Source organism: Scyliorhinus torazame, chromosome 15, assembly GCF_047496885.1.
Source record: "Scyliorhinus torazame isolate Kashiwa2021f chromosome 15, sScyTor2.1, whole genome shotgun sequence".
Classification (NCBI taxonomy): domain Eukaryota; kingdom Metazoa; phylum Chordata; class Chondrichthyes; order Carcharhiniformes; family Scyliorhinidae; genus Scyliorhinus; species Scyliorhinus torazame.
This window is the reverse complement of record NC_092721.1, coordinates 110108233-110124968: the sequence shown is the minus strand read 5'-3', so window position 1 is coordinate 110124968 and position 16736 is coordinate 110108233. Positions and strand designations below refer to the sequence as shown.

The 16736-nt window shown below is 41.7% G+C and overlaps 1 protein-coding gene across 1 annotated transcript in view; it reads right to left on the bottom strand.

Annotated features, from left to right (window-relative positions):
* tenm4 (teneurin transmembrane protein 4) overlaps positions 1 to 10914 on the bottom strand; it is a 3407721-nt gene extending 3396807 nt beyond the window's left edge. Inside the window, exon 1 of the mRNA XM_072476554.1 lies at positions 10505 to 10914. The gene's annotated coding sequence lies outside the window, so the exon portion shown is untranslated. The remainder of the gene's footprint in view (positions 1 to 10504) is intronic.
* Between the last annotated feature and the right edge of the window lie 5822 nt (positions 10915 to 16736).

Genomic DNA, 16736 nt, shown 5'->3' with positions numbered 1-16736 from the left:
AGATTTGAAATTTGAAAAGAAAGTAACCATTTCAAGTTATAGTTGACTCAATGGGCAGGGTTCTTCGATCTTGACCATGGTGGGACATGTTGCGAGCGAGAATGGAAAATCTGATATTCCGGTCAAAAGCCAATCGCTCTCAGCGGCACCAGCAAATCCCAGCCACAAATAAGGATGGACAATTTTGGTCAATGTTTGTATTATTAGAAGGCAATCAGAAACATTTAGCACAACAGTTCTACGTTTATCAAATACCATAACTGAATGGTGCAATGGAAATAATAATTGACTGCCTAAAACGTAAATATATTGAACATAAATGCAAATTAAAAAAATTAGTGGAAATACATATTTGCAGTCCAGCAATGCACATTAACTTAACATTCTCAGGTGGAGCTAAGTACATAATGTGCTGAATCTTAACTTCCAACAATGGGTACAATGGGATGGAACAGAGTGTAAAGTGACATAATATCTGGACCTGTCTCAAATCTATCCACTTTCAATTTTAACATTGATTGACTGCCTCTCATCCCACCAATCTGAAGGGAGAAAATGGATTGGTCCTTTGAATAATAAATTCAAGCCCTATATCTCCATTCTACTGGTCATTCTATTTTTAACTGCAGATGTCCGAGTATCCAAGGTTTCAGAAAACATGGAAGCTTAAAAGCGATGAATGGTACCGAATTCACAAGTAAACGCTTTTATAACACTGCTTATAGGTCAGAAGGAGCAGATTCACTTCTGCAGGCCCAAGAAGCTATTTTATAAATCCCTTCTCTACCTAATGATCTATCCACCATGACCACCTTCTGAGCACCTCCCAGCCCAACCAAGATCAGGGTAACCATGTGACCCAGCACCCCTGCCAGTGAAATATGGACCTGCCGTATGATCTGGAACCACCTCACCACACGATTCTTCTCACTCTTCCAATATACTGACCTATTCTCATAGGTATCAGCCTTCTAAAGTAAGTTTCCCAAGAGAGCTGCTCTCGGGTTTCCAGTTTGTCACTCAGGCTGCCTTTTGGGGTAACACAACTTACAACAGCCCTGCTGTTGAATGCCGCAGGACATTTTGGAAACCCGTGTTTCTTTGCTTCATGGCATCACAAGACAGCAATGAATGTGCTTCTACCCTTACATAGAACTCGAGTCAAGGCTAAAATCCAGGCCAATGATTACAGATTATTCTGTAAGTATAAGGACTGGTTGAATACATCATATGTGTCACAATGTTAGTCTGCACAGAGATTAATCCAACATTATCTTTGCATGGTCCTATATTCTGGGCTAAAGTGGTGTCCTCCAGGGCTTCAAGCATGATATAAATCAACAACTGAGTCTGATGTGATTAGTGTGTTCAAATCAATATCTTTTGATCCCATATTGAGTTATGCAATTAAGCAATAATACCACACTTAACCACCCACTGCTGTATTCCAATAGCTCACCCAATGTTTAACGTAGTGGTTAAAGCTCCAGGGCTTACTGGACTCCCAGATGAAAACATAATCTTACCTACAACAAGATGCCAGTGGGCGACCTTTCCTATTCCTTCCAAGTAAAAGAGATTTAGCGATTTGATTTTCCATTTACCATTGCGCAGATTTGGGAGCTGGAATTTACATTCTAGAGAAAATCCAAAGTTTTGCTTCCACCTGCTTCCATCAGGACCTCATGGGACACTGGGTCAAGCAATAAATTGTTTTAAAGATGCAAATGGCTTTCCCCCACACCACATAATGCATATTTGATATATATTTGTGTACAGGACAGATATGGCTTTAACATGAAAATGAAATGAAAATCGCTTATTGTCACAAGTAGGCTTCAAATGAAGTTACTGTGAAAAGCCCCTAGTCGCCACATTCCGGCACCTGTACGGGGAGGCTGGTACGGGAATTGAACCGTGCTGCTGGCCTGCCTTGGTCTGCTTTAAAAGCCAGCAATTTAGCCCTGAGCTAAACCAACATTCCTTCTGAAACCAAAATTCAGCCTGATCTTTACTCTGCACAACTCCAAGACATCAAATTAATGTTTCGCAGCAATCCAAAGAACATTTTAAGGCTATTGATAGGAGTGGTCTCCCTGGTAGTTTTGGCATCATAAGGATCACTTGTTAGAAAACAAAACTGGGTGTTGAAAAACCAAGAATATATGCATCTTACATAGAATCCCACTTGCCAACCTCAGCAGGTAATTTGACATTGTTTTTCAAGAGAATGTTCACTTTCTTCTCATCCTTGTGACACCACTGAAAATCGATCACTGACATGTGTGCACCACTTGACCATTCAGAAATGGTTTTCTGCATCAATTTTCAGTCTGAAAATGTTTGCCTAAAAGATGGCTAGCAGACATTTTCAGTTATCTCTGTGCCTTCTCTATATTTTGCTGCTCATTCCCAGCAGGTTTTTAAAAAATTCTTTCCTGGGGTGTGGGAGTTGCTGGCCCAGCCGCATTTACTGTCCACTCCTAATTGCCCTTGAGAAGACAGCTGCATGCCACCTTCTTGCACCATGTAGGTTCACCAACAGTGATTTTTCTCTGTCATGGTTTGATGCAACTGAGTGGCTTGTGGCACCATATCAGAGGACAGTTAAGAGTAAACCACATTGCTATGAACCTGGAGTCACACATAGGCCAGACCAGGTAAGGATGGCAGATTTCCTCCCCTGAAGCATATTATCACAGATTATCATAGAATTTACAGTGCAGAAGGAGGCCATTCGGCCCATTGAGTCTGCACCGGCTCTTGGAAAGAGCACCCCACCCAAGGTCAACACCTCCACCCAACACAAAGGGCAACTTTGGACACTAACGGCAATTTATCATGGCCAATCCACCTAACCTGCACATCTTTAGACTGTGGGAGGAAACCGGAGCACCCGGAGGAAACCCACGCACACAGGTGGAGGATGTGCAGACTCCGCACAGACCGTGACCCAAGCCGGAATCGAACCTGGGACCCTGGAACTGTGAAGCAATTGTGCTATCCACAATGCTACCGTTGTGAATCAGATGAATTTTTACAGCAATCTAGTAGTTCCACGATCATTATTATATTTAAATTTCTACAGCTGCCCTGATGGGATTTGAGCTCATGTCTCTGGACCATTGGTTCAGATCTCTGAATTATGATCCCAGTGACATTATGACTGTGCTAGTGTTGCCATGGCTGCAGAGTTTACTCAGCAGATGTTCAAGAAATCATCTTCTAAACTAGTTAGAAACAAACTAATCAGGTGGCAAATGGCTGTATCACAAGTCGATATGAAAGTCATCTGATCTGTGTATCCACACTTTGCATAAACCTGGGCACAATATGGAACAGATTCTTGAAAGACCTTATGGTAGTGTAGGAATTTTGCTTGTGTTATCAGTGAGTACTGACAGGAGGACAGGTGAAACAACAACACTTGACATGCACACACCTTTTCTTCAGATCAGCCCTGCAGTTTGTTTCACTGACCAGTTGAGACTTTAGCAGTTAGAATGACAGCATTTCATCCTTCTTCAGGCTGGTATCTCTACGTAGATTAATTTAAATGATAGCATATTACTGGATTGATGGGACTGTTTAGGGGACTTCATGAGTGCACGCAATCTCTTTATTCAACTGTTTATTTTTTCAGCATGTCTGTCACCAATCCTGCTCTATTTTGTCCGTCCACATGGATGAAGAAGGCCGATCCTGTCACCTTTTGCCACATAGCATAACTCCATTGAAGGTCTTACCACCACCCAGATCTGCTATTTATTATTCTTCGCTAGATATAAAATTGTCTTTGTTATCTCATAATTATTTTTGCAAGAAGCAGTAATCATACTTGTACAGCATTCACATTTGTGTGGAATTACCAATATTGTTCTCCGTTGTTTATGTGTTCCAGTGGGGGAGGTAATTTCTTCAAGCACTTCCATCATTGAAGAGTGGGTTTCCAAAAAACAAAGTGAAGTAATGGACTCTTACCTAGCTTCTTATTTGAACTGATTCTTACCTACGATCAAAACAGCCCAAAAAACAATGTTCATACAGTTTTCTCCCTTCCCTCCCGATGGACAAGTAAAAAACCCTTCTTATATGCTGCACACTGCTGTTCTTCTGCATCAATATGATTTGACTTGCATTCAAAAAATCTAGTCATGGTCCAGGCATTGCTTCGTTATCGAAGCTGATCATTGCAGACATGAGAACCACAGTTCTTATTTGAAACTTCCCTTAAATTGTACATAGGGAAGATTTTCAACTTCACAGCCTTGGCAATAATCTGATTAGGGTTGGTGTGATGCCATTTAGAGAACCTATCTGATCTTTATTCCACTGAAATCAAATGATTAAAAATCAGCCAGAACCTGTAAAGGGGGAGGCAATCCACTCTGCCAGCAAACAGCTAGAGGATGAACACAAAGATTTATCCTGATGTTTCCAGATGTGTTTGTTTTCATTTGTAGGTAATGTATTAATAGTGTTTTTGCCCATATTGCTGCTCCATCCAGGCACTTCTAGTGAAGTGCTACAAAATACGCCTCACAGGACCATCTGTGTGTTTCTCGACATGAAAAAATGAAATGAAAATCGCTTATTGTCACAAGTAGGCTTCAATGAAGTTACTGTGAAAAGCCCCTAGTTGCCACATTCCAGCGCCTGTTCGGGGAGGCTATTACAGGAATTGAACCGTGCTACTGGCCTGCCTTGGTCTGCTTTCAAAGCCAGCGATTTAGCCCTGTGCTAAACAGCCCCTACATTCAGTAGTTTTGTTCAAACAGTACTAATTACTGTTCCTTATACTGAGATGGATTAATTGTAGGCTGAATCAGATAAAATAAATATTCTCCCTGCTTTACAACTCCGTTCAGTAGCTAACTGATTACTGATCATTTCATTTTTGAGACATTCCAGAACCACCAGAATGAAAGCTTCCACTCACCAATAGGAGGAGTTCTATCAATAGATATTGTGGATGAATCTTTCCTCAGTTGGCGGAATGAATCCTAGTTGAACACTTATTAGATTAATATTTTGTTTCCCTCAAGTAGGTAGATCTTCCAAGTCTTCCCCCAGTCACATATCCATATATGTCAATTTTAATCAGGAATCCCCTAACTAAACTCTTGAGCTTCCTCTTTGACAATCCAATATATGTATTATTCTTCAATATTGGGAAACTTAGATCGAAATCTTCCCTAATAGTTACCAACATGAAAAGAGTTCTGAAACTTGGGTTTTATCTATCCTTTTAAGGGTAGGATTATTTTTCGACTAACTTTGTCTCCATTTAACCTCTCAACACATTGAATCAATTGCATTTTCAGTTTAAAGATACACAAAAGTAACATTTCTACTCCCTTCTACACAATGCTGAATAGAATAGTGTGTGACTTGCCATTCTTTATTTCAAACTGAGCAGCAATTACTGTGTAAAGTGGTTCGGCCATTAAGTTGTCAGGGTTTTGGTTATTCCAAGTAAACTTATTCTGCTCCAATTCAATAATTAAGTCTTTATGGAGTCATATGTAATCTTAAATGTATAAACCATAAATTAATTCCCTACAGCAGCTACTCCGGTCACCTTGAACGATGGGTACAGTAATAGAGAACCATCATGTCTGCTGCTTGACCATGTGGTGCCTGAGAAACAAAGTCAAGGTACTCAGTGCCAGGCTGCTCAGTTCTCCTGAAAAATAGTGGTCTTGATTAATTCCACAAGTGATATACATAAAAGAAACAAGTGTTATGCTACATATTTTCACCTGATGTTGCAGTGAAATTAGAAGAAGTCCTACCATCAATAATATTGACTTCGCTCATACAAGTTTCTTAAGTGATCTGGTCACAACCAAGTTTTCTGCTTAAAGAAGACACAGGTTACTGGCACACCTTGAAGAAATATGAAGTGTAGAATATTGTTTTATTCAGAGGAGCTTACAGAATACTAAGATGTCCACAATACTTTACAATATAATGATGCTTGCAATTCATAAAACACAGATACTATTGAAAGCATTTACGACATACACACTACACATATCCTTAATTATTGAATTGTTATATAAAGTTCTGCAAATTGTAATAAACATCACTAACATTATGGTGTAACATATTCAATTACTAAATTGAGACATTCCATAAAGCCACTTTGATTTCTGTCCAATCTGAAAGGATTAGAAAGGAATCTGAGTGGGGATACTTCATGGCTGTGGAACACTTACATTCTCCTTCCATTGGCTCTTATTTTTCCCTGAGACAACCCTTGTGATTACTGTACACTTCACCCATAATCAAGCATTGCTGGTTTGCTGATCAGTGAATGGGCCAAATTCCATTTTATTACATGAGATTGTAGGATTTTAATTTGTGTTCTGGGAATACATCCTGGGATTCAATCCATTTACTATTAGGGAAATTGGTTTATAAAGAACAAAGAACAAAGAAAATTACAGCACAGGAACAGGCCCTTTGGCCCTCCCAGCCTGCGCCGATCCAGATCCTTTATCTGAACCTGTCACCTATTTTCCAAGGATCTACTTCCCTCTGTTCCCCGCCCATTCATATATCTGTCTAGATGCATTTTAAATAATGCTATTGGGCCCGCCTCTACCACCTCCGCTGGCAAAGCGTTCCAGGCACCACCACCCTCTGCATAAAAAACTTTCCATGCACATCTCCCTTAAACTTTCCCTTAAACTGATTGTAAAGTAAAATTCTGTGTTCATTACAAGGTTTGTGGATTTTAACCCAGTATTTTCTAGATCTGATTTTACAATTACATCCATTTTTTTGTAAAAGCTGCCTAAATTACTGGAATTGCTGACAAAATTTCTCAAATTGTTACAAAATACATTGCTACCATATTATCTAATTCATGGTGATTGTAAGAATAACAATTAATAATCAAAAGCTCTTTGAATATGCTTATTTTCCCATGTTCGGAACCCAAATCAGATCCCAATGTCAACCAATATTGTTGAAAGGAGAGTTCAGCATGGGGGCACCCTATGTCAACCAACATGAGAGGAATTGATGGTGCCCACACAGATATCCGTAGAAAAGACCACATCACCTGACTTGTGAAAAGCACATTGTGAAAGTAGCAGACAATGGACTGGGACATAATAATAATCATTATTATTGTCACAAGTAGGCGTACATTAACACTGCAATGAAGTTACTGTGAAAAGCCCCTAGTCGCCACACTCCAGCACCTGTTCGATTACACAGAGGGGGAATTCAGAATGGCCAATTCAACTAACAAGCACATCTTTTGGGACTTGTGGGAGGGAACCGGAGCATCTGGAGGAAACCCATACAGACACGGGGAAAATATGCAGACTCCGCACAGACAGTGATCCAAGCGGGAATTGAACCTCGGACCCTACCGCTGTGAAGCAACAGTGCTAACCACTGCTACGGCACATGTGAAACGGGGGTAAAGGACTTCAAATGCTGACATGTTTGAAAAAAATGTTTTAACTTCAATAAATGTATTTTGTAGGGTGTCAGCTTTCTAAAAGCATCATTCTAATGGAAATATTAGTCAAGACAGCACAAATTCAAACTACAAAATATTTCACCAGTTTATATTATCCTTCAGTCTTGGCAGTTTACGTTTATCTTCCATTCTTTGTGCAACAGGGAAACTAAACAATGGAATTTATATTACTTGTGCCTTTTTTGATCACTTAATTTGTAGCCTTTGCCTGCAAGAGCAAAGTAGACACCTGTAGATGGATGAAACTTTCCAAATCACACAGAAAATAATTCATATAATGTCCTTGCATATCTTAAAAAAATATTTTAAGAGAAAAATGAGTTGAGTTATGTACAAAGGAATTCAATTAATATCGGGTTGATGCAAATCAGGCCCAGTGATCTGCAGGAGTCCTCTCTGCACTGAAGTGATAATCTCCCACATGACTCAATAAAGTGCTTACAGCTATATGATTATTATTACAATAAGCTGGTTTTTTAAAAAAAGACAGGCTCTGCATACCTAAACCAATTGTCTAGATTGTTTTTGCAACTTTCTGTTCATAGAATGTTTTCTGGGCGGCAGGGTGGTTAGCACTGCTGCCTCACGGCGCTGAGGACCCGGGTTCGATCCCGACCCTGGGTCACTGTCCATGTGGATTTTGCACATTCTCCCCCAATCTGCGTGGGTCTCACCCTCACAACCCAAAGATGTGCAGGGTAGGTGGATTGGCCACGCGAAATTGCCCCTTAATTGGAAAAAAGTAATGTTTTCTTTCCCCTTAGTAATATTCAGATGCTGCCTGGCTTTGCTGATAAATGCTTATGCACAGGAACAACCTCAAGACCAATTTGCTTCACAGAATTCAGCCTGACCACTAGAGGTGGAAGGTTTATTTGTTGACCACTCACGATTGTTAAACCAGACTGTTGAGCGGAATTCATACACAGTCTAATTGAAGACTTAATATTCATTGCAGCAAAGAAAGCATAGGCTGTATGCTAAACTGCTGGGATTTGGTTCTGAAAATAATAAAAGTAGTAGTATACATGCAGAATTCAGATGCTGCCTGGCTTTGCTGATAAATGCTTATGCACAGGAACAACCTCAAGACCAATTCGCTTCACAGAATTCAGCCTGACCACTAGAGGTGGAAGGTTTATTTGTTGACCACTCACGATTGTTAAACCAGACTGTTGAGCGGAATTCATACACAGTCTAATTGAAGACTTAATATTCATTGCAGCAAAGAAAGCATAGGCTGTATGCTAAACTGCTGGGATTTGGTTCTGAAAATAATAAAAGTAGTAGTATACATGCAGAACACCAATAAGTATTGATTATTGAAATAAGGAGTACATGGAAGTTGTTTTGGTGGAATAAGGGCAGATAATCAAATCATAATTTGAAATTATTATTGGAAATTGCTATGCAACTATTTACTGATGCCTTCCTGTTGAGGCATAAAGCGGTATTCACAGTAACCCGAGGAATGATGTATTGTGAGATGAAACACTGTTAGAATAAATCATCAATCTAAAATATTGCCACTAATTCACAACTATTTGATTGCATCACAGACAATCTAAAGCTAATCCAAACCTTTCTCCCTATTAATTTATGGTTATGTTATCTGATAAAACTTTGGACATGTGTATCAGCTTTCCATGGGGGTGCGCGGGGAGGCTTCATTGCGTCAGCACTGAATGCAGTCGCAAATCTTACCATTGACACCCTACACATGCTGTGCATGCATAGTGTACCACTTACTCTAAAACATGAGTTTGTATAGCACTATACACCAAAGTTGTGGGTTAATATCTGTCATGTTGCATCTGGTATTTCAGTTATTTGACTAGAAGGCTGTATTGGACATGAGCACAATGCTCATTAGTTTTGGTTAAGTCGCTGTTTCTTAATGCTCCGATTGATTTCTAATAGATTTTAAATCAAGTGAAATTGTCAATTTCACTTCATGAGCCCCTGTCGAAATAACACGTTAACAAGTGAATGTTATAAATCATGTGTTGCCATCTCAGACAGGCACGTGCTCATCCTTTCCTTAAATACCCACTTTCAATCAAAATTTCAGTAAACGTAATATTGAACAGACTTATTTCAGCGAGGAAATATAAAACACGGTCGGTCCTGTTGATCACTTTTCACTCGTTTGCACAAATTGGAAGTGACAATAAAATGATTACCGGGATGCGGTCTGGGAATTGCATTAAATGTGCGACTTCGTGAATTCTGCACTATATTCATCTGAAATAATGAATTGTTATTCTAGTCTCCAAACGGGAGAGATCCAATGTGACCTGAAAAGTTTCTGTATGGCTGGAAATAAATCTCTGTTGTTCGGAAACTGACAACCCGGCGGGTGCTACATGTTGAAGCCGCTCTGCCAGCTGAAGGAGGCATCCCGATTTCTGTGATGCCCTTGCCACAGGTAAACAGTTATTGACCAATGTTAGGAGGAATGGGGTGGGTGCACTCAGCGCCTTGTGTGTGTGTGTTTAGTACAGCCGGCACACATCTGTCTTCACACAGGAGAGAGTTCGTCCTGAAACATGTGCTATTTACAAACCTGCAATTGGGGACGTGCACTACACTCTAACACAGAAAAAACGCACGGTTGCGCTTATTTTCGAGAACAGAACATTACATTTTTTTAAAAACAACCGCGGGGCTGGCTATTTTTGTGCAAATTGCAGTAATAAATATGGACAACCTGCTTGAATACTGAAAAGATTTTCAGCTGCCCTCAAGTATTTCTATCATGAACATTCAAAGCATTCCATCAAAGTCCCACAGACTCTCAAGCTGGCACTAAAGTCTCACTGTTGCTTTCGCAACAGGACGGGAAAAAAACAGCTAAAGGCTCATCCAATAAAAGGCACGGCATGAATGTACCATTTAATGTCTGTCGGCTACAAAACATGTTTCAAGCCGAACTGAGAAAGACAGGTCTGTGCATTGAACCATCCGATTAACATTGAACTCCAGAACACCGGACAGACATACCTGTGTTAAACTGTTGACTCTTCCCGTGACTGGTAAATCTGTCTTCGAAAACCAGTGTTGCCGAGGTGCTCGTTGTATCGGTCAGTGGGTCACTGTCGAGCACATCTGGAGTCACCAGATGTGACAGCACCTCTTCACCGGGTCTCTGTCAAGGCTGACACGAGCGCTGCTTTCCTCTTCCTCCCGGAGGCGGGAGTTTCTGGTGAGTGGGGCTGAGAGGCAGGGCGCTGTGTGACTGCGGCTGCTTAATGCTCCTCTCCAAAAGCAGCTCCCAAGTCTGTGCACTGAAGCTCCCTCTCTCTCTCACACACACACACGCCAGCAGCTGCCTCCTATGGGCAGTGCGATGTGACACGCATACTAAACGAGCTGTGTGTGTGACGAGGAGCAGTGCTCCTGGAGCAGACCCCGGCCCATCTCTGCTGGTTATTACACCCAGTCGGCAACACGTTCATGTCATGTGGAAACAGCGCAGGCCGCCTCTCTGCTGATCGCGCCGCGGTGAATGGGGGGGGGGGGGGGGGGAGACTCGGGGCGGATGAAACAGTCAATGAAATACCCGCCCACACCGATCTGAACTGCGATCGTGCAAAAATGCAAAATTCCGTTATTCATGTCTACATTTCGCTGAGATGCGCTTCATGAGATCAAAATAAAAATCAAGCGGCGCACGTTGTGAACTGGCAGGTCTGAGAAAGTCAGAGCCTGGGGAAACTGATAGCTCGAGGATTTTCCACTGGCAAACCCTTAGATTGCTTATCGCTAGACAAATCTGACCTGGGTTAGGAAGAACTCCGTGAGTGTAACACAAAACAGCTAATAAGGACAGTGTTAATTGGTATGTATTTTAATACGTCCATTTGTGACTGTAGAAAATCGGCGCCAGAGAGCAGTTGCATTCCTGGAAAGAAATCCCCAAATATTCCTAGACTTTTCCCCTGGTTTTTTTTACGTGCAGGAAATGAATAGTGTTGCTTCCGACAATCTTTGGTCTGTAAACTAAAGGGGAAACCAAATTGAAATAAACATTCAGATTATGGAGTATTGGAGATATGAAAATGAAGACCAGTCCAACTTCTCCAATGTGGGTATACAGATATGGCCCATTATTTTCACTCAGCGTTCATGATGACTAATTAGTTTAAAGTTCTATAAAAGTTAGTACAACTCATACAAGTAGATGTTTCCAGATTTTAGTTGATGATCGACCTTTTACCCAGCAATAGTCACACTTATCAAACATCCACAAAGCAGCAATAGGTAAGAATCTAGGGGCATTACAGTAGCGAGTGCTGAAGGCATCAGAGGATGTATTGGATTGACTCGCATTGATAACTCGCATTTATTTATATAACATTTTGACCTGGTTAACGATTTCAGTACCAAGAAAAAACAACATTGTTGCAATCTTGGACAGTAACATTGCCACTATCAATTCAATTCTTTACTGTCAATTATCAAGAATACCTTTTGGCTACAATTATACATCGATATTTGATTTTGCTGAGTTTGCCAAACTATGTTTGGAACACTCAGTAAGTGTGCATAAAATTCTACAATTCTGAAAATATTGGTCTCACAGAAACTGTTTCTTGTTGAAAGAATTGAAAGATGACTGGCCAGCTGCCAAGGGAAATGAAACATAAGGATATTAAATGAAGAGGTATTGAAACATCATCATGTTTCTCTGGGGACCACATGATCAGAGCGCAGGAGCGGCTTCGCTTTCACCAGCTCCAGCTATGCTCATCTTTGATTATTTCTTTTTATCCTTGTGCACATCACTTTTATGTCTTCTTTTGGTTAACATACCTTTTACTATGTGCCAAGAGTTGTTGATTAATATTTCAGCACTTTGGAGTTGTGACAAAATGCTTTAATCCTCAATGATTCGTTGTGGCTGGGGAATTGGGGTGGGGCCTAGCCTTTGGTGGTGTAGCTGCCTTTGAGAGGTTTCCTGCCCTGACAATGCAGTGCACACCTACAGATGATGGTTGCATGCGATGAAGGTGATCTGGCTCTGTGATTCGAGCCCAATTTCAGGAGTTGCGATGTGTCTTTGTGGAAGTGATGGTGGCGCACGATAATGGTCTGGTTGCAGAGAGAGCACTGTCTTTGGTGGCAGCATCCTTCTGCACATTTGAGTTCCTGCTGCACAGCCTATCATCCATATTGAGGAACTCGGACAAAGGGAGGCCGGTGAGGAGCCCAGTCATGTCCGGTGCCTCAGGTGACATGGTGGAGGTGTTCCCAGCCAAGATTGAGAGCTGCCTGCCATGTCCTGGGAGGCTCAATCTGGAGGACAGGCATCTTGGATGAGATGGAGCAAATTTAATCCAGTCTCCGTTGCCTGGGGTTGAGTTGGCCTTCCAACCCCTAGTTCTGTCTGGTCCTGCTCCTGTTGTTGGTTGCGAGGGGCTTCGGGTGCCTGAACCACTGGAGTCTAGGTAGTTGACCGCCTTGGCTTGGTCGAGTCGGCATGTTGGAACTAATGGATTCATGCTCCGTTCATTGGAATTGCTGGAAGATCCTGAAGAGTGCTCATCATCTCAGATCTTCCTTTATCCTGGATGTCTGATTTCTTCATGTGCCAGTGGAGTGGTCTTTGTCCTGATGACTGCCTTGTTTCTCAGTTGCTATCCTGACTGATAATAGTGTAGTTTTGGTTCATGTTGCCTATTCATTCATTTGCAAGCAAGTACATGTGTTGGGTGTGATGTCTTGCACTGTTGCTTATCCTGATTTAATAAGGTTTATCATGCAGGGCTGAGTATTGAGTTCTGGATTTGTGCGCAGTTTCCTTATCCTAATATATCCTTGGGGGAGGATGAGCAGAGCTGTAACAGGGGGGGGGGGGGGGTATGTGGAGGCTGTGGGTGATTTCTCTCAATGTTCAAGGAAGGTCCTCCCATAGTTAGGATTTATAAGAAAGATTTTGGGCTGTGCTTTTCCTCAGGCCAGACAGACTGTGTATTATCCTGTTGAGGACTGGAGCTTGTTGGACTCCACCTTAGGGGGAGTTGCCATTTCTACTAATGTGGGTCTCCCTCTTTGACTGCTCTTTTGCTGTCACTGCTCCTGTGAAAGAGACAATTCGAATATCCTCTATTTTATGGTAGTTAGTGTGTTTAATGGGTGGTCTCTCGCGAGAGGGTTTTTTCTTTTTATCTACTCTTAACCTGTTGGGGCGTGAGGTGTTGGTATGTATATTCTATGGTTTGAAGGGGGAGAGTCTTTTTGTGACTAAATTGGATTAGCTTTGGAGGGGTGTTGGAATTGGAATGTCAAGGAGTTCTTGGAGCCAATTCTCTGATCCGTTTTCCATTGTGGCGGTGTTAGGCTAGGCCAGGCTTGACATTGTGGTTAGCATCCTGTTGTTCCTTGGGAGGGGGCTTCTCCATTGTGGGTGTAGTGGGGGAGCCCATGTTGGTAGGTTCTCATCCAGAGTAGCGAAGGTTGGGAAAGTGTCCAAAGGCTGTGTCCAGTAATTATCCTTATTCCCCTGGGGAATTCAATGGGATCCACTTGGCAGTTGATTAGCAGTTTCTCATCTAGTAGTAATATTTTAAGAGGTGGTTTGTGGATCCGAGGGATTAGTTCTGACACTTCTTGTTCTTTTTCTCTTTTCCTCTGACTTTGAGAGTTTTTGGGGACGTTGCTTCTATTTCTCTCATTGTATTGCTGGCTGTGGTGGTGTTGAATGTAGAGCCTTGATGACAAGGACATTCTGTTATGGATCTATGTTTGCCTTTGGATGGCCTAATCCTTTCTTCCTTTGACTAGACCCGGTTTGGGGGTGGAGGCGAGTTTTGTGGCTCCAGTGGGTTGCACGTTGGCCCTCCCTCCCAGGGTGCTCCCCAGTTTGGGATCACTCTGATGGTCCTTTCATCCTGGAGTAGGTTTCCCTTCTGGCTTCCAATTGGGACCAGTTTTTATTCCTTTTGGTTCTTGACCCCAAAATATCATGTTATCCTTTTGAGGAGAATATTGGTGCGCGTGATTGGGTGATCTGCTTTGTCCTTTGTTCTGGGGATGTTTGAGGGGTTTGTGGAAGTGCGGATCCTTGTTCTTGACTCCCATACTTGCCCTTTTGTCTGCTTCTCCTCAGACCTTAGGCTAAGTATTAAAGATTGTCTGTGCCTGATTTATTCTTGTCTTTGTTATTGTCATTTCACCAACTTGACGGTGTAGGATGGTTGCCTGTTCCATCCAGTCTGAATCTGGGGAAGAGTTTGAACTGTGCTGTAAGAGATAGTTAATTTCCCCTTAACACTGGGGTTCTTGGGATATTGTTTACCTCTTCTGTCATTTTTGTGTGTAGCTACAGATGAGATGGAGATCTGTAATGTTGCCTGTATCCTGTTTGGGTGCAGACAGGTTATTTATCTGTGGAAGGAAGAGCGACATAGTGGCACAGTGGTTAGCACTCTGCCTCATGTGCCGAGGACCCGAGTTCGATCCCGGCCCTGGATCACTGTCTGTGTGAAGTTTGCACATTCTCCCCATATCTGCTTTGGTTTCATCCCCACAACCCAAAGATGTGCAGGGTAGGTGAATTGGCCATGCTAGAATTGCCCCTTTATTGGGAAAAAATAAATTGGGTACTTTAAAAAAAATGTTTAAGTATCTGCGGAGGAAAAGTATTGGGGATTTTGTCTCTGAATCAACTGGTCTTATGCGTTCCCAATTATGTAATGATTACTGTTTTGTGCTGTACATTAAAACCCATAGCTTTTTGCTTTTGTTTGATTATTGCTGTTGCGATTTCTTTGGAAACATTTGAAAATCTTAATGGACTTAAAAAAACATATAGTTAAATGTTATTTAACTATAACATTGTCTTAATTTTATAGTTAAATAAAAATGTCTTTAATTGTTAGAATTCAATTATTAACTCAAAGTCATCTTCAAGGGGACTACATAAATTTTCCTTAAAAAAGAAGGTTTTGAGGCGATTTCAGAGTGGTATCAGAAGTCTTGGGGTTCTGGACAGGGTAGACAGAGAGAAACTGTTCCCACCCATGCAATGAGGGCAGCATGGTGGTTAGCACAATTGCTTCACAGCTCCAGGGTCCCAGGTTCAATTCCAGCTTGGGTCACTGTCTGTGCGGAGTCTGCACATCCTCCCCGTGTGTGCGTGGGTTTCCTCCGGGTGCTCCGGTTTCCTCCCACAGTCCAAAGATGTGCAGGTTAGATGGATTTGCCATGATAAATTGCTCTTAGTGTCCAAAATTGCCCTTAGTTTTGGGTGGAGTTACTGGGTTATGGAGATAGGGTGGAGGTGTTGACCTTGGGTAGGGTGCCCTTTCCAAGAGCTGGTGCAGACTCGATGGGCCGAATGGCCTCCTTCTGCACTGTAAATTCTATGATCGAGAACAAGAAGGCATAGATGAAAAGTAATTCGTAAAAGAAGTGATGAGGAAAATCTTTTTTACACAGCAAGTGATTAGGGTTTGGAATGCACTGCCAGAAAGTGTGGTGGAGGCAGATTCAAATGAAGTTTTCAAAAGTGAATTAGACTTACCTGGAAAGGAAGAATGTGCAGGGCTATGGGGTTAAGGCTGGGAATAGTTACTAGGTGAGTTGCTGATTTGGAGAGGCAGTGCAAATACTATGGGCCAAATGACTTCCTTCTGCAACATAACAGTTCTGTGATGTTATTTTAAGGTTAAGTAGTTGAAACTAGTACTGTTTCACTGAAAGTACTGGATGTCATGATTGCTAGCATATCTGTTAGGTTCAAATTTTCTTCTTCCACTATGGTGTCCATGCGCTCATGATCCAGAACGAAACTGAGGCATATCTCCTTTCAATCAGTGTAAAAACTTCTCATCAACTGAAAAAGCAAACAAAAAGGCAGATGAGTGTGACTTTTCAACGTGTTTGTGTTGTCACACTAATTAAAATTGAGGAGCTGTTAAATAATGATTTTCACACACTGTGGCTTCCACTGCACATTGACATGCCAAGTGGCCGCATAAACCTGGAGTCAGATTCCAATCTGACTGCAAAATAAACTAACTGGGCAGTGTTGGCTCTATTTGAAAAAAAGAGGTCTTGACACAGTGGAATATTATCTCAGTATGACATGAAATTAGGCTTCAAATTCTCAAGTAAACAGCCCTGTCGTCATGACAGGCAGTGTGCATGTTGCTGGCCATTCCATAATAGGTTCTAAACTTCACAATCTGATAGATATTGTGATATAACTGCAGGATTGGTACTGCATCCC